This window comes from Arachis stenosperma, chromosome 4, assembly GCF_014773155.1.
Source record: "Arachis stenosperma cultivar V10309 chromosome 4, arast.V10309.gnm1.PFL2, whole genome shotgun sequence".
NCBI classification, from domain to species: Eukaryota; Viridiplantae; Streptophyta; class Magnoliopsida; order Fabales; family Fabaceae; genus Arachis; species Arachis stenosperma.
The window spans coordinates 90,658,858-90,682,645 of NC_080380.1; the positions used below are offsets into that span (position 1 = coordinate 90,658,858).

General features: G+C 40.3%; 2 non-coding genes across 2 annotated transcripts; both read right to left on the bottom strand.

Moving 5' to 3' along the window:
- Positions 1-866: 866 nt before the first annotated feature.
- LOC130977811 (small nucleolar RNA R71) lies at positions 867-974 on the bottom strand. Its single transcript, XR_009085486.1, has one exon. It is a non-coding gene; the product is annotated as a small nucleolar RNA R71 (small nucleolar RNA).
- Positions 975-18,797: 17,823 nt separating this feature from the next.
- Positions 18,798-18,901, bottom strand: LOC130978763 (small nucleolar RNA R71). Its single transcript, XR_009086379.1, has one exon. It is a non-coding gene; the product is annotated as a small nucleolar RNA R71 (small nucleolar RNA).
- Between the last annotated feature and the right edge of the window lie 4,887 nt (positions 18,902-23,788).

The window sequence follows — 23,788 nt, forward strand, 5'->3', positions numbered from 1 at the left end:
TCTAATTTCAAAATCTTTTTCAAAAATCACTTAATTACTTTCTCAATCTTAGTTTTCGAAAATCACCAATCAATTTTTCAAAATTTCTTTTATTTATTTTAAAATCTCTTACTTTATTTTCGAAAATTCTTCCCCTCTTCTCACATCCCTCTAATTAAGGACTAACACTCCTCCATTATCAATAATTTGAATTCTATCTTTCTAGATAAGTTCAAATTCTTCTTCTACCCTCTCCTTCTATTCTTCTTTTCCTCTGACACCTCAAGGAATCTCTATCCTGTGACATAGAGGATTCCATACTTTCTTGTTCTCTTCTCTTTCATATGAGCAGGAGCAAAGACAAAAGCATTCTTGTTAAGGCTGACCCTGAACCTGAAAGGACCTTGAAGCAAAAACTAAGAGAAGCTAAAGCACTACTCTCTGAAGAGGACCTAACAGAAATCTTCAAACAAGAAGAAGACATGGCAACCGAAAACAAAAACAATGCCAACAATGCAAGGAAGGTGCTGGGTGACTTTACTGCACCTACTCCCGACTTCTATGGGAGAAGCATCTCTATCCCTGCCATTGGAGCAAACAACTTTGAGCTTAAGCCTCAATTAGTTTCTCTAATGCAACAGAATTGCAAGTTCCATGGACTTCCATGGGAAGATCCTCATCAATTCTTAGCTGAATTCTTGCAAATCTGTGACACTGTCAAGACCAATGGGGTTGACCCTGAGGTCTACAGACTTATGCTATTCCTTTTTGCTGTAAGAGACAGAGCTAGGATATGGTTGGACTCACAACCTAAAGAAAGCCTGAACTCTTGGGAAAAGCTAGTCAATGCCTTCTTGGCAAAGTTCTTTCCACCTCAAAAATGGAGTAAGCTTAGAGTGGAAGTCCAAACCTTCAGACAGAAGGAAGGTGAATCCCTCTATGAAGCTTGGGAAAGATACAAACAATTGATCAGAAAGTGTCCTTCTGACATGCTTTCTGAATGGAGCATCATAGGTATCTTCTATGATGGTCTGTCTGAACTGTCCAAGATGTCATTGGACAGCTCTGCTGGAGGATCTCTTCATCTGAAGAAGACGCCTGCAGAAGCTCAAGAACTCATTAAAATTGTTGCAAATAACCAATTCATGTACACTTCTAAAAGGAATCCTGTGAACAATGGGACGAATCAGAAGAAAGGAGTTCTTGTGATTGATACTCTGAATGTCATATTGGCTCAGAACAAAAAATTGACTCAGCAAGTCAATATGATTTTTCAAAGTCTGTCTGGAATGCAAGCTACACCAGGCAGTACTAAGGACGCTTCATCTGAAAAAGAAGCTTATAATCCTGAGAACCGATCAATGGAAGAGGTGAATTACATGGGAGAACCCTATGGAAACACCTATAATCCTTCATGGAGAAATCATCCAAATCTCTCATGGAAGGATCAACAGAGACCTCAACAAGGTTTCAATAATAATAATGGTGGAAGAAACGGGTTTAGCAATGGCAAGCCTTTTCCATCATCTTTTCAGCAACAGACAGAGAATTCTAAGCAGAGCCACTCTAACTTAGCAACCATGGTCTCTGATCTAATCAATACCACTCAAAGCTTCATAACTGAAATAAGGTCCTCCATTAGAAACATGGAGGCACAAGTGGGTCAGCTGAGTAAGAAAGTTACTGAACTCCCTCCTAGTACTCTTCCAAGCAATACAGAAGAGAATCCAAAAGGAGAGTATAAGGCCATCAACATGGCCAAATTTGGAGAGGAGAAAGAGGCAGTGAGCGCCATTGAGGAAGACATCAATGGACGTCCACTGGCCTCCAATGAGTTCCCTAATGAGGAACCATGGGAATCTGAGGATCACACTGAGACCATAGAGATTTCATTGGATTTACTTCTGCCATTCATGAGCTCTGATGAGTATTCTTCCTCTGAAGAGGACGAAGATGTCATTGAAGAGCAAATTGCTAAGTACCTTGGAGCAATCATGAAGCTAAATGACAAGTTATTTGGTAATGAGACTTGGGAGGATGAACCCCCTTTGCTCACCAAAGAACTGGATAACTTGACTAGGCAGAGATTACCTCAAAAGAGACAGGACCCTGGGAAGTTCTCAATACCTTGTACCATAGGCACCATGACCTTTGAGAAGGCTCTGTGTGACCTAGGGTCAAGCATAAACCTCATGCCTCTCTCTGTAATGGAGAAGCTAGGGATCTTTGAGGTACAAGCTGCAAGAATCTCACTAGAGATGGCAGACAATTCAAGAAAACAAGCTTATGGACTTGTAGAGGATGTTCTGGTAAAGGTTGAAGACCATTACATCCTTGCTGATTTCATAATCCTAGAGACTGGAAAGTGCATGGATGAATCCATCATCCTTGGCAGACCCTTCCTAGCCACAGCAAAGGCTGTGATTGATGTTGACAGAGGAGAATTGATCATTCAAGTGAATGAAGAATCCTTTGTGTTTAAGGCTCAAGGATACCCCTCTGTAACCATGGAGAGGAAGCATGAAGAGCTTCCCTCAAAACAAAGTCAAGCTGAGCCCCCACGGTCAAACTCTAAGTTTGGTGTTTGGAGGCCACAACTAACTTCTAAGTTTGGTGTTGAACCCCCACATTCAAACTCTAAGTTTGGTGTTGGAAGGTTCCAACATTGCTCTGAGTATCTGTGAGGCTCCATGAGAGCCCACTGTCAAGCTACTGACATTAAAGAAGCGCTTGTTGGGAGACAACCCAATGTTATATTTATCTATTTTCCTTTGTTATTTTATGTTTTCTATAGGTTGATGATCATGGGAAGTCACAAAATCAATTGAAAAAGCAAAAACAGAAAAAAAAATAGCATACCCTGGAGGAAAATTTGCTGGCGTTTAAACGCCAGTGAAGATAGCAAAATGGGCGTTTAACGCCCAGTCTGGCACCATTCTGGGCGTTTAACGCCAAAAAGGGGCACCAGACTGGCGTTTAACGCCAGGAATGGGCACCATACTGGCGTTAAACGCCAGAAAAGGGCAACAGCCCGGCGTTTAACACCAGGATTGGCAGAAGGAGCATTTTTGCTCGCCACTTGGTGCAGGGATGAATTATCCTTGACACCTCAGGATCTGTGGACCCCACAGGATCCCCACCTACCCCACCACTCTCTCTCTTCTTCACCCATTCACCAATCACCTCAACACCTCTTCCCCAAAAACCCCTCACCTATCAAATTCCACCATTCTCTTCACCCCTCACATCCATCCTTCATAAAACCCCACCTACCTCACCATTCAAATTCAAACCACTTTCCCTCCCAAACCCACCCATAATGACCGAACCTTACCCCTCTCTCCACCCCTATATAAACCCATCTTCACTCCTTTATTTTCACACAACCTACACACTACTTCTCCCCCTTGGCTGAAAAACAAAGCCACCTCCATCTCCTCTATTTCTTCTTCTTCTACTCTCTTCTTTCTTCTTTTGCTTGAGGACGAGCAAACCTTCTAAGTTTGGTGTGGTAAAAGCATTGCTTTTTGTTTTTCCATAACCATTTATGGCATCTAAGGCCGGAGAAACCTCTAGAAAGAGGAAAGGGAAGGCAAAAGCTTCCACCTCCGAGTCATGGGAGATGGAGAGATTCATCTCAAGGGTGCATCAAGACCATTTCGATGAAGTTGTAGCCATGAAGAAGGTGATCCCCGAGGTCCCTTTCAAACTCAAAAAAAGTGAATATCCGGAGATCCGACATGAGATCCGAAGAAGAGGTTGGGAAGTTCTTACCAACCCCATTCAACAAGTCAGAATCTTAATGGTTCAAGAGTTCTATGCCAATGCATGGATCACCAAGAACCATGATCAAAGTGTGAACTCGGACCCAAAGAATTGGCTTACAATGGTTCGAGGGAAATGCTTAGATTTTAGTCCGGAAAATGCAAGGTTGGCATTCAACTTGCCCATGATGCAAGGAGATGAACACCCTTACACTAGAAGGGTCAACTTTGATCAAAGGTTGGACCAAGTCCTCATAGACATTTGTGAAGAGGGCGCTCAATGGAAGAGAGATTCAAGAGGGAAGCCGGTTCAACTGAGAAGGCATGACCTCAAGCCCGTGGCTAGGGGATGGTTGGAGTTTATCCAACGCTCAATCATTCCCACTAGCAACCGGTCCGAAGTTACTATAGACTGGGCTATCATGATTCATAGCATCATGATTGGAGAGGAAGTAGAAGTTCATGAGGTTATATCCCAAGAACTTTATAAGGTGGTGGACAAGTCCTCTACCGTGGCAAGGTTAGCCTTCCTTCATCTCATTTGTCACCTCTGTAATTCAGTTGGAATTAACATAGAGGGAGACATCCTCATTGATGAGGACAAGCCCATCACTAAGAAGAGGATGGAGCAAACAAGAGATCCCACTCATGGACATGAGGAAATTCCTCATCATGAAATCCCTGAGATGCCTCAAGGGATGCACTTTCCTCCACAAAACTATTGGGAGCAAATCAACACCTCCCTACGAGAATTGAGTTCCAACATGGGACAACTAAGGGTGGAGCACCAAGAACATTCCATCCTCCTCCATGAAATTAGAGAAGACCAAAGAATCATGAGAGAGGAGCAACAAAGGCAAGGAAGAGACATTGAGGAGCTCAAGCACTCCATAAAGATCTTCAAGAGGAAGAACAAGCCGCCATCACTAAGGTGGACCCGTTCTTTAATTTCCTTGTTCTTTATTTTCCTGTTTTTCGAATTTTTATGCTTATGTTTATCTATGTTTGTGTCTTATTACATGATCATTAGTGTCTTAGTGTCTATGCCTTAAAGTTATGAATGTCCTATGAATCCATCACCTTTCTTAAATGAAAAATGTTCTTAATTAAAAAAGAGAAGAATTGCATGAATTTTGAATTTTATAACAGATTAATTATTTTGATGTTATGACAATATTTTGACTTCTGAATGTATGCTTGAACAGTGCATATGTCTTTTGAATTTGTTGTTCATGAATATTGGCTCTTGAAAGAATGATGAAAAAAGGAGACATGTTACTGAGGATCTGAAAAATCATAAAAATGATTCTTGAAGCAAGAAAAAGCAGTGAATACAAAAAAAAAAGAGATTATGTGCGAAAAAAAAAAAGAGAGAAAGCAAGTAGAAAAAGCCAATAGCCCTTTGAACCAAAAGGCAAGGGTAAAAATAAAGTCGTGATCCAAGGCAAAAAGAGTGTGCTTAACCCTGGACACCTCTAATTGGGGACTCTAGCAAAGCTGAGTCACAATCTGAAAAGGTTCACCCAGTTATGTGTCTGTGGCATGTATATATCCGGTGGTAATACTGGAAGACAGAGTGCTTTGGGCCATGGCCAAGACTTATAAAGTAGCTGTGTGCAAGAATCATAATACTTAACTAGGAGAATCAATAACACTATCTGGATTCTGAGTTCCTATAGAAGCCAATCATTCTGAATTTCAAAGGACAGAGTGAGATGCCAAAACTGTTCAGAGGCAAAAAGCTAAAAGCCCCGCTCATCTAATTAATACTGATCTTCATAGATGTTTTTGGAATTCATTGCATATTCTCTTCTTTTTATCTTATTTGATTTTCAGTTTCTTGGGGACAAGCAACAATTTAAGTTTGGTGTTGTGATGAGCGGATAATTTATACGCTTTTTGGCATTATTTTTAGTATGTTTTAGTTACTTTTTATTATATTTTTATTAGTTTTTAGTTAAAATTCACTTTTCTGGACTTTACTATGAGTTTTTGTATTTTTCTATGATTTCAGGTATTTTCTGGCTGAAATTGAGGGACCTGAGCAAAAATCTGATTCAGAGGCTGAAAAGGACTGCAGATGCTGTTGGATTCTGACCTCCCTGCACTTGAAGTGTATTTTCTGGAGCTACAAAAGCCCAATTGGCGCTCTCTTAATTGCGTTGAAAAGTAGACATCCTGGGCTTTCCAGCAATGTATAATAGTCCATATTTTGCCCGAGGTTTGATGGTACAAACAGGCGTTCCAAGTCAGCTCAAGAATTCTGGCATTTAACGCCGGAACTGGCACAACAATGGGAGTTAAACGCCCAAACTAGCACAAAAGCTGGCGTTTAACTCCAAGAAAAGTCTCTACACATGAAAGCTTCAATGATCAGCCCAAGCACACACCAAGTGGGCTCGGAAGTGGATTTTTATGTAATTTACTCATCTTTGTAAACCCTAAGCTACTAGTTATCTACAAATAGGACGTTTTGCTATTGTATTGAAAATCTTTTGATGATGTTTTTATGATTGAACCCTCTTTGGGAGGCTGGCCATTCGGCCATGCCTAGACCTTGTTCTTATGTATTTTCAACGGTGGAGTTTCTACACACCATAGATTAAAGTGTGGAGCTCTGCTGTACCTCGAGTATTAATGCAATTACTATTGTTCTTCTATTCAATTCAGCTTATTCTTGGTCTAAGATATTCACTCGCACCCAAGAACATGATGAATGTGATGATTATATGACGCTCATCATCATTCTCACTTATGAACGTGTGCCTGACAACCACTTCCGTTCTACAAGCAAACAAGGCTTGAATGTTTATCTCTTGGATTCCTTAATCATAATCTTCATGGTATAAGCTAGAATTGATGGCGGCATTCAAGAGAATCCGGAAGGTCTAAACCTTGTCTGTGGTATTCTGAGTAGGATTCAAGGATTGAATGACTGTGACAAGCTTCAAACTCGCGATTGTGGGGCGTTAGTGACAGACACAAAAGAATCACTAGATTCTATTCCGACATGATCGAGAACCGACAGATGAATAGCCGTGCTGTGACAGAGCGCATTGAACATTTTCACTGAGAGAACGGGACTGTAGCCATTGACAACGGTGATGCCCAACATACAGCTTGCCATGGAAAGGAGTAAGAAGGATTGGATGAAGACAGTAGGAAAGCAGAGAGACGGAAGGGACAAAGCATCTCCATACGCTTATCTGAAATTCTCACCAATGAATTACATAAGTATCTCTATCTTTATTTTATGTTTTATTAATCTTTTAATTATTAATCCTCTATAACTATTTGAATCCGCCTGACTGAGATTTACAAGATGACCATAGCTTGCTTCATACCAACAATCTCCGTGGGATCGACCCTTACTCGCGTAAGGTTTATTACTTGGACGACCCAGTGAACTTGCTGGTTAGTTGTGCGAAGTTGTGATAAAGAGTTGAGATTGCAATTGAGCGTACCATGTTGATGGCGCCATTGATGATCACAATTTCGTGCACCAAGCCCTCAACAAAAAGAATTAAAAGTATTATAAAGGTTGATGAAAAAGAGAGAGCCTTCCCAGTAAAGGACACTGCACGATTTCCAAATCGCTACTGTGAGCAGATGTTTCCTATTCTGGCAGCTCGGAATTACAACAATGAACACCTTCTTATCCTTCCGCCTCGTATTGCCAAATTTGTTGAGCCGCAAATTGCACAAAGACATTGGGGATTCCTACAGAGACAACCACGACAGGTCAATCTTTCTTGGGTAGTTGAGTTCTATTCCAACTTCCACCTGCCGACCCTGCAGTCTGTTTATATACGTTAGAAGTAAGTCCCCATTACAGAAGAGGCCATTCAGCGAGCCTTAGATCTTCCCCCTGCTCCGAAAGGATTGGACGCTTTTCAAGAAGCCGCACTCAAACACCAGGCGTACAACTTTGACTGGGACGCTATTCTCAGAGTTATCACTCAACTTGGTAGCAAATGGATCTTTGGATACCATCATTCCTGTCCTAAGGGAATTTCGGCTTCCGCACTTACCTTAGAGGCTCACGTATGGGCACAGATTATGTTCCATTACGTCTTTCCGAGCACTCATGAGTCCTCCTTCACCGCAGACATGGCCGTTCTACAATGGTGCATCCTCACAGACCAGCCTCTAAATTTACCGAGACATATCCGGAATGCTATGAGACACATGCAAATCGCGGGCAACCTACCTTTTCCCGCCTTGGTCTCTGATCTTGTCTCAGCAACCGGAGTCTCCTACAGAGCTGGAGACACCAAAGCCATACTTCCACGGGATGATCAGTACGTCCCTAACGAGAGATATCTCAGGCCACCACTTGCCACTACCAGCCAGTCCACAAAGGATGCTGTAGTTCCTCTACCATCTACTAGTCAGCTGCTGCATCAAATACTGAAGCGGTTGGACCAACAAGACAAGAAAGCAAAGCTCTGAGAGCGCCGCAACCACCGCCATTTCAATTACCTAAAGGAGCTATTCACAGGCAACCACAAACCTGACGAGGACCCAGACACTCCGGACTCCACTTCTTTTAACAGCACAGGGAGCCATGACGGTCCCGACTGTAGAGATACTGCCACCAGCCCACCCTTGTTCCTGACAGATGGCACCGAAGACGGTGCAAAGCCTTAAGTGTGGGGAGGTCGGTCAGTACCTGACTTCCGGAGGTAATTCTTTTCTCCCTAACCCCAATTTTTTCTTCTTTAGAATATGATAGATTGCATATTAGTAGGTTAATTGCATGCATGTTCTACCTGATTGAAAAGACAATAAGTTTCTTTTAAGACCATATATTTTTCAAAATTTTACTAATTTAAATCAAAATATTTATGTTAAATTTGTTTGAAGTTGAAATTGGAACAGAATTTTTGAGCTAAAAAAAAAGAACACACAACCTATGAGACCTTGAACCTAAATACATGGTTATACTATTTAACCATAAACATTTTTTTCTTGTGTGTTTACTTCTCTATGATTGTAATCTGAATTTTGTTTTATCCTATATGTCCAAAATTAATGTGTTATGTGCATGCATATGATTGAGGCCATTGTTTGTTTAACTCACATATCCCAAATAAGCCAACCCTTTTTAACTACCTTTGTTAACCACTTTGAGCTGTTTTTAATCCCATTCGTTCCATATTGTACCACATTACTAGCCTTAAGGAAAAAAACAATTGAAAATTCCAATTGAATCTTTGGTTAGCTTAAGATAATATTTGTGTGTTAATTGAGTATGGGAAAATTGTGGGAACAAATGGTAATAGAAAATATATCATAATAGAATAAAGGGAATTTGGGTACCTATTCATGTGAAACTATAAAAGGAAATTACAAATCTATGTGCATTGGTAAGCTATACAAAAAAAAAATTCCAAAAAAAAAGAAAAAAAATAAATAAAAAAAATAAAATAAAATAAATATTTTCTTTATTTTAGTGAATAAGGGGACAAAATCACCCCAATGATAAGTCAGAATTTAATAACCAATGCACATATGATAAAATTAAAATAAAGGTTGATACATGAATATGGAATGTGAAAGGAAATTCTGGGTAGCTAAGATGAATGTTGAAATTATATAGAGTATATGTATGTTAGGTGGGAACTTGGGTTAATTAAAGATTCAATATATAAGCTCACTTAGCCATATGTGTATCCTCACCTTTACCTTAGCCCCATTACAACCATGAAAAGACCTCATGATGTTTGCATTGGTATTTTAAAATTGTTGAATGATTAGGTGAAAAACAAAATTTTTTGAAAGCATGATTAGAGAAGGATATAGTGATTACCCCATATGCTAGAGATGATTAAAGTGCACATGCACCAACAGTAAGGGTTCAATGCTCAGTCCTGTATTTCCTGCTTTCACAAGCTATCTTCTTACAAATTTATCTGCTTTTACAATATGCTCTGAATTAGTAAAATCTGCCCCAAATTTTGTCTTAGAGAACTTATCTATTTTTAATCATGTAGGCCAACTCATATAGTTGCATTCATATGCATATAGGTTGCATTGCATTACATGAGTCTTGCATGTTCCTGCTCATTCATATTTATCTCCTTCAACTTAGCATGAGGACATGCTAATGTTTAAGTGTGGGGAGGTTGATAAACCACTATTTTAAGATTCATATTGTGGTTTTAATCATGTGGTTTTACCATTAGATGCCTTGATATGTGTGTTAAGTGATTTCAGGAATTACAGGGCAGGAATGGCTTAAAGGATGGAAAGGAAGCATGCAAAAATGGAAGGAACACAAAGAATTGAGGAGATAACCAGCGAGAAGTCACGCGGTCGCATAGCTGACGTGATCGCGTGAAATGGAAGAAATCACAGTAACGCGCTCGCGTGCCTGACGCAACCGCGCGGATTGGAAGCTGCATGAACGATGCAAATGCGTGGATGACGCGCACGCGTGGTACGAGAAACGCTGAGTGACGCGAACGCGTGGACGACGTGGCCGCGTGACATGCACGATCTACAGAATTTCAGAAGTCGCTGGCAGAGTTTCTGGGCCGGATTTCAACCCAGTTTTTGGCCCAGAAACACAGATTAGAGCCAGGGAACATGCAGAGATAGAGAACAACATTCATTTCACATAATTTTTTGTTTTTAGATCTAAATTTACTCCTCCCTTAGGTTTTACTCACTTGAACATTCATAATTAGGATTTTGAAGATTTTGGCTTTAGCTTTTGAGAAGAGTCTACCTCCGGTACTAGTCACTATAGTCTGTTATTTACTTTTTATTTATTCTTCCATGTTCTTAATTCCTCCAGAGTTGACATTGGATTATTTTCACAAGTTATTAATATAGACTATTTTTATTTTCAATTAATCCCTCTTATTATTATTTATTATGTCTTCTTTTATTTTCCCCATTGATTCTGTGAAGTTTATAATTATGATGAGTGAGTAGTTCCATAACTTGATTGGGAGATGATTGAAAAGAAAACCTTGAGTTGAATCACTCAAGAGAGAAATTATAATTGGATTTATTGTTGGATCACCCTCTAATTATTGACACTAGTCCTTCCCAAGGGAGAGGATTAGGACTTGTGACTAGAAACAGCTTTCCAACTTGCTTGACTTTCCTTCACCTAGTAAGGGATAACTAAGCAGAGCAACTTCGAATTATTAATTAATCTTGAGAGTACTTCAACAAGAATAGGGCTTCCAACTAATCTACTCCCAGTCAAGGCTTTTATTTAAAATTAATTAAATCTTCTAAATTAATTTCCTGTTTATCAACTCAACCATTTTTGAAAACACCTGATTGATAAAATAGCACATCTTTCTGCAACTCGTTGGGAGACGACCTGGGATTCATACTCGCAGTATTTTAATTTCAATATTGTGACAACCTTTCTAAATTGATAAGTGAATTTTCGGCTGGTTAAGGACTGTACTTGCAATGTATTTCTATTAATTATTTTTCTTAACTCGCCAATTTTCGCCACGTCAATGGGGTGTGGTGGTTGTTGATGGAAATTGTTTGAGGCACTAGGAAAAGTGTTTTATGAGTTAAATGAATGTGTGGAGAGGTTGTTTTGGGAAACTTGTGAAGTGTTATGGGGTTGGAGGTATGTGTTTTGTGGTTGTGTATTGGTTATTGTTAATAGGTGGATGGTTGAGGTTGTTTGTGTTGCAAAAGTTATTCAGATTGGAGTTCTTTTGCCATTGATTTTGATTGTTACCCCACCTCAAGTTAAGGTGATTCTTCCAAGATGGATTGTAGGTATCACCATGGAAGTCATTCTGGAAAGAGCTTGAGGTGTTGTGCATATACTGAAGTCCATCCATCCTTTTCGCCATCATTTCCATTTGCTGCTGGATTTGTTGGTGCATTAGCTTATTCTGGGCTACGATAGCATCCACACCCTCAAGCTCATATACACCTTTCTTTGGATTTGCTTGCCTCTCTAAAGAGTAGAAGTACTGGTTGTTTGCCACCATGTCAATGAGGTCTTGTGCTTCTTGAGGGGTCTTCAACATTTGGAGTGATCCTCCTAATGAGTAATCCAGTACTTTTTTTAATTCTAGGGAGAGACTTTCATAGATGTTTTGGAGTCTTACCCACTCACTGAATATATTTGGTGGGCACCTCCTTATCAAGGCTTTGTATCTTTCCCATGCCTCATAGAGTGACTCTCCCTCCATTTTTGTGAAGGTTTGTGGTGCACGAAATTGTGATGCCAATATCAAAATCAAGATTTCTTACAACTTCGCACAACTAACCAGCAAGTGCACTGGGTCGTCCAAGTAATACCTTACGTGAGTACGGGTCGAATCCCACGGAGATTGTTGGCTTGAAGCAAACTATGGTTATTTTATTATTCTTAGTTAGGATATCAATTATAATTATCAGTTTGAATTACGAAAAATAAAAGAGCATAAAATAAATAATTGTTACTTAATAATGGAGAATATGTTGGAGTTTTCGAGATGCTTTGTCCTCTGAATCTCTGTAACATACTGCTTTCTTACTTTCAGAATTTGCAAGGCTCCTTCCATGGCAAGCTATATGTAGGGTGTCACCGTTGTCAATGGCTACTTCCCATCCTCTCAGTGAAAATGGTCCAAATGCTCTGTCACAGCACGACTAATCAGCTGTTGGTCCTCGATCATGTCGGAATAGAATCTATTGATTCTTTTGCGTTTGTCATCACGCCCAACACTCGCGAGTTTGAAGCTCGTCACAGTCATCAAATCCCAGAATCCTACTCGGAATACCACAGATGACAGGTCATCATATACCCATTTTTCAAGCTAATTTCACTTGTTTTACTAGTCTTTATGCACTTTCGTGCATCCTAAGTAAGTGATTTGGACTGAAAATGCATAACTTCTTTAAATCAAACAACCACCATGAAATTAATGTTAACTCATGAAGTTTAAGCTGAATTTAATTGATTTTTAATTAATTTATAAGCCTTGTGAATTTAGTGATACTTTGAGTGGTTGTTTTGGTTTATTGTAGGTAAAGAAAAGAAGAAAAGAGAAAGCGTGGCCCAAGAGAGAACAAGTGTGGCGCATAAAAGGAGGAAGCAAGCATTGCCCTCCACAAGGGCACACTGCCCTCTAGGAGGGCAACATAAGGAAACAAGGCTTGAAAGGCAACACTGCCCTGCCCACAACAAGGGCAGAGCACAAATTGGTGCCATGAATCAAGAAGATCAAAAACACTGCCCTGCCCTCCTCAAGGGTAATATCGGGCTCACCAAGGGAAGAAATTCAAAGAAAAAGCTCACCAATGCTTGCCACAAGGATCGAACACGGCACCATGAGGAAGCAAGGAACTAAGCCTTACTTTGGTGCCAAGAAAACCAAGGAAAAATAGTTGCGTGTGTATCGACCAAGTCTCGAACACGGGGCTTCAACATTGGTACATTGCCCTGCCCTCCGCAAGGGCAGGGCAGCATCTTGTGGTGCACGGCCAGCGCACCATTCTGGCGCACCAAGGGAAGTCTCGGCAGCACTAGCAGCACGCACGGGCATCATTCTGGCGCACCAAAAATTCCTGCCCTGCCCTCCACGAGGGCAGGGCAGCATCCTGCAGCACCAACACGCACGCACCAAGGCACCAACGGCCGCACGCATCATTTTCTGCCCTGCCCTCCACAAGGGCAGGGCAGCCTCCTGGAAGCAAATTGTTTTGGGCTAAAAATTGAATTAAAAATCCAATTTAATTCATTTCTTCATCAAATCAAAAGCCCATCCAAATCTCAAGATCCAAGAATAGAAAGTGTATAAATAGGAGCTAGTTTGATGTAAATAGAACTTTTCTTTTGAGCTTTGAATCTTGACTTTTATTTTGAAACTTTTGAATTTTCTTTAAGAGACTTCACGGAGACTTCTGAGAATTTGGGGAGGAGAATTGATCTCTCTTCTTCCTGGTTCTTGCTTGGGCATTTTTACTTTTCTTGTTTGAGTCTTGGGTGGTAAGAATTGAGGAAATTCTGTCTCAATCTCCACTCAAGAGCTCTTTAATTTCTCTTCTGCAAAATTGAGTTCAATTACATTCCCTTTACTGCTTCTTCTTTAATTTCTTGTTAATTGCTTTGGGAATTTGGATCTGGGAAGGCAATTGAGATCTAGACTTTGCTATCTAGTCTCTGGAGCCCTGAGATCCCATTTTTCTTTTGGTTCTTCTGTGAACCTCTGCTGCAACTCAATTTCCTTTTTGTTTGAATTCTGAGTATTTCCAATTCATCTCTTGCTTTATTACTTGCTGCAATTTAATTTCCATTGCTTAAATTCTGAAATCCCAATCCTCGAATCCCTTTTTCATTCAAGCAATTTATATTTCTTGCATTTTAAGTTACTGCAATTTACATTTCTTGCACTTTAAGTTTCAGTCATTTAATTTCTTGTTCTTTAAGATTCAGTCCTTTTACTTTCAGTCCCTTTTAATTTCTGCAATTCTTCCCTTCCCCCTTTACATTTCCTGTTGTTTAATTGCTGTTGGATACAAAACACTCAACCAATACTTGATTCGCTTGACTAAATCAACCACTAAACTAAAATTGCTCAATCCTTTAGTCCCTGTGGGATCGACCTCACTCATGTGAGTTATTATTACTTGATGCGACCTGGTACACTTGCCGGTGAGTTTTGTGTCGGATCGTTTTCCGCACATCAAGTTTTTGGCGCCGTTGCCAGGGATTGAAATAGATTGACAATGATTACGTGAAGTGGAGATCTAGATCAAGCACTTTTTCTTTAATTTTAACTAACACACTAACTGTTTGAGAAATTGCCTCTATTAACTCACTAACAGTTTATCTCAATTAACTGCACTCAATTCTCAAGCGTGCTGCTGTTTGTTCATCCTGATTGTTTGCATACCATAGGAAATCAAGCTTCTACAGACAAAGGATATCATGACATGAAGCCACCACTTATTACACTCATCAAGAACAATTGTTCTTATAACGGAAATCCATTGGAAGATCCTCAGCAGCACATATCCACTTTTCTGAGGACTTGTAATGCTATCAAAACTGATGGTCCAGATCATGACACTTATAAGATCTTGTTATTCCCTTTCTCATTAAAGGGTGAAGCTGCACAATGGTTTGAAACTTTTCCCCAAGGAAGTATCACTAGTTGGGATGATTTGGTCACTAAATTTCTGGCCAAATTCTCCTCATCCAAACAGGTCATCCAGCTGAAAGATGAGGAACATCTATTCACACAAGGAAAAGAAGAACCACTCTTCAAGGCCTGGGAAAGATACAAGAAAGCAACTGATAAAGTGGGTTTCCGAGCCTTTTATGAAGGACTAACCCTAGAAACAAGAAACACAGTGGATTACTTCTCAGATGGCCTACTCAAAGCAACAACAACTGCCTAAGGAATTGCAAATTTCAATGACAAAGGAGTCACCAACCAACACTCATGCGAGAAACCACAGGATGCAACTTCAGAAAAATAAGTGATGAAACTTGAAGGAATGAAGGCATTCATGAACCTAAACAAACAAATGCACCATCAAACACAGCAACACATGGAGCTGAGAGATAGAAAAGATGATTGCCTGCAGTCTGCTGCAGTGAATGCCCAATTTCCACCATGGAGACCTCATTCTTATCTGAGAATGAGGGAGTCTCAACATCAAGAACAAGGAAGTTTCAACCAGGGAAAATCCATGACCACAAACAACCAACATCACTCACCCACTAATACCAATCAAAGTCAATACTCATAACACAGACACTTCCAGACTCATTCCAACTGGAGAAGGACCGAGTACCAAAGTCACGAACCAAGGGACTTCAATTATAACAACCCCAACTTCACAAACCAACAAAGACACCATTATAGTAACAACAACCACTACATGCCACCACAACACCCACCCTTCCACCCTTCAATATCTCACAACCAACCAATCTCACAAGACTCTCAGAGGATCACGAACTTGGAGATCTTAATGGAGAGAATGATGAAACACCAAGAGGAGATAACAAAGAACCAAGAGAGTTCAATCAGAAGAATTGAGGGGCAGATAGCTCAACTGGCGAAGCACTTTGCAGAAATGGGTGAGAAGTGATGCCAAGGCATCTTAGGCTAGTTTCACTAGCATTTTTCTGTTAGTTTTAGTTGTTTTATGCATTTTCTTGAGCTTAAAGTAACCAAGAATGGTTAAATGAATAACAAAGCAATGAACCATCCAAACAGTATGATTTTGATGCAAATTTCATGAGTTTTTAGTTATATTACTTGAATGCTATGAATGAAAGATTTCTCATGAAATTTTGCAAGACTTTGATGCAATTGTTTGGATGATTTCAGGGAAGAAGAGGCTAGGCAAGGAAGCAACAAAATCAATAAAGGAAGCTTGAATATCACATGTGGAGTTTAAGCTCCAGTTTAAGCTTAAACTGGAGCTTAAACGCCAAAATCATGAAAGCTGAGGAAAAGGCTGAAAGTGGCGTTTAACTTCCAGTTTAACCTTAAACTGGAAGTTAAACGCCAGAATTGAAAGCACCAGGGAGCCATTTCCACGTTTAAACTCCAGTTTAACCTTAAACTGGAGCTTAAACGTGTTCGACCATTCTCCTCCAGGGTTGCGTTTTGCATTTCCACGTTTAAGCTCCAGTTTAAGCTTAAACTGGAGCTTAAACGTGTTCGACCTTTACCCTCCAGGATGGCTCTCTTCCATTCCCACGTTTAAGCTTCAGTTTAACCTTAAACTGAAGCTTAAACGTGTTCGACAATTCCACACTCCAGGGTTGCCTTCTTCCATTTCCACGTTTAAGCTTCAGTTTAACCTTAAACTGAAGCTTAAACGTGTTCGACTACTTTACCTCCTGGAAGTGTCTGGCATTTAAGTTGCAGTTTAAGCTTAAACTGCAACTTAAACGCCACTATTTGAAAAGGTTTCTGGGCCAAAGATATTGCAGTTTAAGTTAGCATTTGAGCACATTCATTAACTTAAACGTACTCTAGTATGAAACCCAATTGAATATCATGGTTTATAGGATTGGGCCTGAAGAATTGATGAGTCTGGAATTTCAATTTGTTGAGTCATGTGTCATTACTTGATTATCACTAAGTTGGCTCAATGAATGTTACAGAATTGGATCAGCAGCCTCATCAGGATTATGGATCATAAACCCAAAGCAAAAGGAAATCAGGGAAAGGCCTCAAAGCCCAAGAAACACAACAGAAGCTCAATTTAGAAAGTGTATAAATAGGATAGAATTTAAGTTAGGAGAGGGAGGAACTTTGGGGATCATTTTTTCGAGTTTTGATACTTTGGTAATTGAATTCAGAGCTATGACTCACTAAACCCCCTTTCATTGGGTTAGGGAGCTCTATTGTAATTCAATGAATCAATAATAGTTTTTATCTTCTTCTTCAATCTTTTCTCTTGAATTTTGTTAGAAAGCTTCTCGATCTAATTCCATTGGTTAGTTGTCTTGGGAAAGAAACTATCCATAATTGGAATCCTTCGGAACCTTGGGAAAGGAATGGAGGATTCATGCTAGAGAAGCTTTCTCACAGTGAATTGGATTGGGGTTTGGATGGATATTGTGACATGTAATCCTACCAAATTGTGGTTCATGAAACTGTGTGGTATAATCAGTGATCGAGCATCATCTCTTCTTATGAACATTTAAACCAAGGGATTGGGAATTTGTTTGTTTTTAGAGAGAATTGGTGAGCCAAGGGATTGGGATCCAATCATATAAGATTGCCAAGCAAAATTCAATGAATGCATTGGTTGAGGAAGGGATAAAAAATGTTTTGATTCGGAGATCTCAATATCTCCTGAAACCCAATGAATTCCCCATTTCTGATCTACCACTTTCTCTTTACATTCTGCAATTAAATTCATGCAATCACCCCGATCCCTTTTTAATTTCAGCAATTTAGCTTCTCGCTCTTTAATTCAAGCAATTTAAGATTCTGCAATTTCAATTTCTGGCCATTTACGTTTCCCGCCAATTTTACATTCCGCAATTCTCATCTAAATCTTGATTCCGCTCAACTAGAACACACTTCTGATCCGAATTGCTCATTCAACCAATCCTTGTGGGATTCGACCTCACTCTATTGTGAGTTTTTACTTGACGATAACCGGTGCACTTGCTGGAAGGAATTTTTGCCGATCGTGCAATTTCCTAAAATCGTAGCTATCAAGTTTATGGCTACCAAGTTTATGGCGCCGTTGCCGGGGATTGGTTTTCGATTGACAATTCTCAAATTGGAAGTTAACTAGATTGAGCATTTTTCTTGTTTTGTTAATTCAGTTCAAGTTACTTGTTGAATTTTCATTTCTGCACTCTGTTACTTGCTTTCTTTCATTATGCCTTTAAATTCAAGCAACTAACTCACTGACTCACTAACTATTTGAATTAATTCCTCAACCGCTCTAACCATACTCTTCCATTAACCAAGAGTATTTCACTTGTTGTTGCCTGTGCTGTGTTCTTGTATGACAGGTAGGAGAGGAGAGACATCAACTCATCCATATACCGAACCAGAGAGGACCCTTCATAAACTTAGAAGGGAAGCAAGAGGGAAGAGAGTACTGGGAGGAGAAGAATCTGAAGGAGAATCTAAGGACAATTTTGAGGAAGCTCTAGATCTCAACATGGATAGAGAAGTTCACAACCATGAGAGAGCTGATGGAAACAATGCCGTTCCCGAGAGGAGGGTTCTTGGTTCATACATAAACCCAACCTCTGGGAATTATGGTAGTAGCATTCAGAAACCACCCATTCAGGCCAACAATTTTAAACTCAAACCACATCTAATATCACTGGTGGAGAATCATTGTTCATTTGGTGGGAGTGCTAATGAAGATCCAAACCAACATCTCACAAAATTCCTGAGAATTTGCGACACTGTGAAGTCCAATGGAGTCCAGGAAGATGCCTATAAACTGCTCTTGTTCCCATTTTCACTTAGGGACAAGGCAGCTAAGTGGCTGGAATCATTCCCAAAGGGGAGCCTAACAACCTGGGATGAGGTGGAAAGCAAGTTTCTGGCACGTTTCTACCCCCCACAAAAGGTCAATAGGCTTCGATCTGAGGTTCAGACTTTTAGACAACAAGATGGTGAAACTCTCTACGAGGCATGGGAGAGGTTCAAGGATTTGACAAGGAAATGCCCACCAGACATGTTCCATGACTGGGTGCAATTGCATATTTTCTATGATGGACTTTCTTATGAATCAAGGAAGGCTGTAGACCATTCATCAGGAGGTTCATTGAACAGGAAAAAGACTGTGGAAGAAGCCATTGAAGTGATTGAGACAGTGGCTGAGAATGAGTACTACTATGCTTCAGAGAGACACAACACTAAGGGAGTCATGGCGCTGAACCACGTTGATAAAATTCTAGCCCAAAACAAGGTGTTTGCCAAGCAACTAGCAGAACTCACCAGGAAATTAGAAACAAATCAAGTGGCTGCAATACACACACAAGATCAAGAGGAGGTAAGCACTGAAGGAGGTGATTGGGAAGAGGCCAACTATGTGGGAAATCAACAAAGGCAACCATATGATCCACATTCCAACACTTACAACCCAGGCTGGAAAAACCACCCAAACTTTGGGTGGGGAAACCAGCAAACCCAACCACAAAACCACAAACCTTACAACCCAAACCAACATAATAATTCCACATACCAAAACTCCAACCAAAGATCATACCAAGCCACACAAAACACTTACTCCCAACCACCATATCATGGCCAAAATAATCAACCTGCCCAACCTAATCCGAACCAACAATTTCAAGATCAATTAAACAGGATAGAAGGAATGCTTGCAAATATGGGTCAGGACATAAGTGAGTTGAAAAGCTTTAGGGATGATGTGAGATCTACCTTAAGGAACCATGGTGAAAAACTCAAGAGGATGGAGTCTCAAGTAGGAGAGCTATCTCAACAGGCCCCCATGTCAACTGCAGTGTTCCCTAGTGACACAGAAAAGAATCCTAAAGGGGAACAAAAGGGAGTGAGATGGGAAGAATGCAAGGCCATCACCATCTTGAAGGAAGGTGTGGAAGAAGCTAAGCAGGAAAGTGAAACTGAGCAAGCCAAGGAACTGCAAAATAAAGGCATGCTGGAAACATACCAACCAAAAGTACCATTTCCTCAGAGGTTAGGAGGAGGTGAAAAAGGGAAAACATATTCAAGGTTTTTAGAGACATTTCAGTCTCTCCATATCAATATTCCCTTTCTTGAGATTCTCCAGCAGATGCCTACACATATCAAGTATTTGAAGGAATTGCTGAGCAAGAAAAGAGTTTTGAAGGGAGGACAAACTGTAATAATGAACAAAGAATGCAGTGCCCTCATCAAGAAGGACATAGTCTCTAAGAAAACAGACCCAGGAAGTTTTCATATCCCCTGCATCATAGGGGAAACAAAAATTGACAGAGGATTCTGTGATCTAGGAGCTAGCATAAATGTGATGCCTCTGACTCTTATGAAGAGGCTACAACTGAATGAGGTGAGATCCACTGATGTAATCATACAACTGGCTGACAAAACTCAGAAGCAAGCCGAAGGGGTAGTTGAGAATGTGCTGGTGAAAGTGGGAAATTATTTCTTTCCCACAGACTTTGTCATTTTGGACATGGAGGAAAGCTACCTACACCCTATCATTCTGGGAAGGCCATTTCTAGCCACTGCTAGAGCGCTCATAGATGTAGAACAAGGAGAGCTAATTTTGAGAATACATGATGAACAGCTCATTTTCCATGTTTTCAAACCTGCATCTGAGCCTGAACCAGAACCTGAAAAGCCTAAGGATGATAGTAGCCATCTGTGTTTGGAGGAAGCCAATCCAGCAGCTGAAACTCTGAAACAGTCCTTGGAAGGCAAACAAGAATTGCAAGAGTTAAAGCCACAAGCATCAATAGAAACAGATCAGAAAGATCCTCCTGGCATAAGGGTCAATGAAGAAATCCTGAAGAGAGAGGGAAGAATTGTAAAGAAATTGCCAAGAGGGTGGAGAAACAAGAAAATTCCCACTGAAGGTTTCTCTCCGGGAGATAAAGTGATATCAAGTCATTATCTGCCAATCCCACCTGGCCTCAAAACCATTCCTTCCCAGCTCCCTCAAGTGTTCACAATCAGGAAAGTTCTTTCTATGGAACATTTGGAAATCATGAAGGAATCAAATGGGGACGTTTTCATAGTGAGGGGAGAGGACATCAAGCACTACAATCCACCCTAACAAGGGACAACCGTCAAGCTAGTGACGTTAAAGAAGCGCTTCATGGGAGGCAACCCATATTTTAGTATCCTTACTCTTTATTGTTTTGCTTTGCATCTAATAAAGCATGGTTTCTTATGCATGAACTTGAATCCTCAGGACAACTGTTGATGAGATGCACTAAACATTGCATGTAAAATACAATTGGTCTCTAAGTTTGGTGTGCCTGAAGGCACCCCAAATCTTATTCAAATTGTATTCAATCTTTCATTCAAAGTGCACAACCAAACATTAAGTTTGGTGTTCCTCTTTGAACACAGTTAATGAAAAGCAAGAAGTTCCTCTGGATTTAGAAATTCATGACAAGTATACCATTTGCATTTTTTAATACTTTGATTTCAATTACTTTAGGTAGTAAAATTGTTTAGGATCAAAGAGCCAAAGTGACTATGATTTATTAGAATTATGCACACTCATTAAGGGCAACCAACATGGATTTCATGTCATCAGGAGACATTACCAAACACTAAGTTTGGTGTCCAGTAATAAGTGTGCATACATACAAGAGTCACGGCTATAAGCTCATGAAGTCAAGCATTGATTTACAATTCAAAAAGAAGGAAAAACATGTGCAAGTACTATTCATTATTCACATGGACCGAAAAATGATAGCAAATTTGTTTGTTTGTGCAGGTACAAAAGGAAGGATAAGAATGGATGAAAAAGACAAAGGGGGAGGTACGGTGCTTGGTCAAAAAGGGAGTTCACAAGTCTTTGAAACTAACACATGGGAAAAGGAAGTTCTGCATGAAAGATAGCTACATGTACAATTTAATGCACCTAGAATACTTCCAAGAAAGTGAAAAGCAATTCGTCTTTCTCCCTAATTCATATATTTACCATCAAGCCATCCTTCACAAATCACCCTAGCCGTCCAGTTTTCACTTGCATGCACCATAAAGAACCACTTGGGGAACAAGTTCCACACCACCAAATCTCCTTCTTGCACATATTCTTTCATCATAGCATAACTACCTCTTGCCGAAAACAACCTCACCACACTTCTAACAACATTTTCTTACTTCACCTTGTCAACCTTAGCTTGTCACTTGCCAAAACTAAAGAACCAATGGCAGCCTCATCTAGCCACAAAAGAAGAAAAGGCAAGCAGCCAATGGAGGAGGAAAGGGAATTCGATGCATGGAAATACAAATCAGTTTTCCATGAGATTCAGGCCGAATGGATGAGACCTAAAAAGATACTAGCTGAGATTCCCTTTGACCTTGGAAAGGAGGAGTTCCCAAGTGTTTGGGAGAAGATCAAAAAGAGGAAGTGGGAGCTCCTGACTAAGCCAATCACTAAAATCAACATCAACCTGGTGAAGGAGTTTTATGCAAATGCAGTGAGGGAGGATCCAACCGAGGAACCTACATACAAAAGCTATGTGAGAGGGGTGGAAATTGACTTCAGCCCCAAGGCAATCATGAAAACTGATGAGCGGATAATTTATACGCTTTTGGCATTGTTTTTAGTATGTTTTTAGTATCTTTTAGTTAGTTTTTATTATATTTTTATTAGTTTTTAGTTAAAATTCACTTTTCTGGACTTTACTATGAGTTTGTGTGTTTTTCTGTGATTTCAGGTATTTTCTGGCTGAAATTGAAGGTTCTGAGCAAAAATCTGATCCAGAGACTGAAAAGGACTGCAGATGCTGTTGGATTCTGACCTCCCTACACTCGAAATGGATTTTCTGGAGCTACAGAAGCCCAATTGACGCGCTCTCAACGGCATTGGAAATTAGACATCCTGGGCTTTCCAGCAATATATGATAGTCCATACGTTGCCCAAGATTTGATGGCCCAAACCGGCGTAGCAAATCAGCATCAGAAATTCCAGCGTTAAACGCCGGAACTGGCATAAAACTTGGAGTTAAACGCCCAAACTGGCATGAAAGCTGGCGTTTAACTCCAGAAAAGGTCTCTACACGAAATTACTTCATTGCTCAGCCCAAGCACACACCAAGTGGGCCCGGAAGTGGATTTTTCTGTCATTTACTCATTTCTGTAAACCTTAGGATACTAGTTTACTATTTATAGGACCTTTGGACATTGTATCCGTACCTTATGACCTCATGACATTTTTTACACGTTTCTTGTGTACCTTCCACGGCATGAGTCTCTAAACCCCATGGTTGGGGGTGAGGAGCTCTGCTGTGTCTTGATGGATTAATGCAATTACTACTGTTTCTTATTCAATCATGCTTGTTTCCATTCTAAGATATCACTTGCTCTTAACCCGGATGAATGTGATGATCTGTGACACTCATCATCATTCTCAACTATGAACATGTGCCTGACAACCACCTCTGTTCTACTTTAGATTAAGTAGATATCTCTTGGATTCTTTAATCGGAATTTTCGTGGTATAAGCTAGACTGATGGCAGCATTCAAGAGAGTCCGGAAGGTCTAAACCTTGTCTGTGGTATTCTGAGTAGGACTCAATGATTGAATGACTGTGATGTGCTTCAAACTCCTGAAGGCGGGGCGTTAGTGACAGACGCAAAAGAATCACTGGATTCTATTCCGGCCTGATTGAGAACTGACAGATGATTAGCCTATGCTGTGACAGAGCATCAGGGACGTATTTTCACTGAGAGGATGGGAGGTAGCCACTGACAACGGTGAAACCCTACATACAGCTTGCCATGGAAGGAGCCTTGCGTGTTTGATGAAGATGACAGTAGGAAAGCAGAGATTCGGAAGATGGAGCATCTCCAAAGCCTCAGCCCATTCTCCATCATTGCAAAACAAGTACCTTTTTCATGTTCTTTTGCTTTTTACAA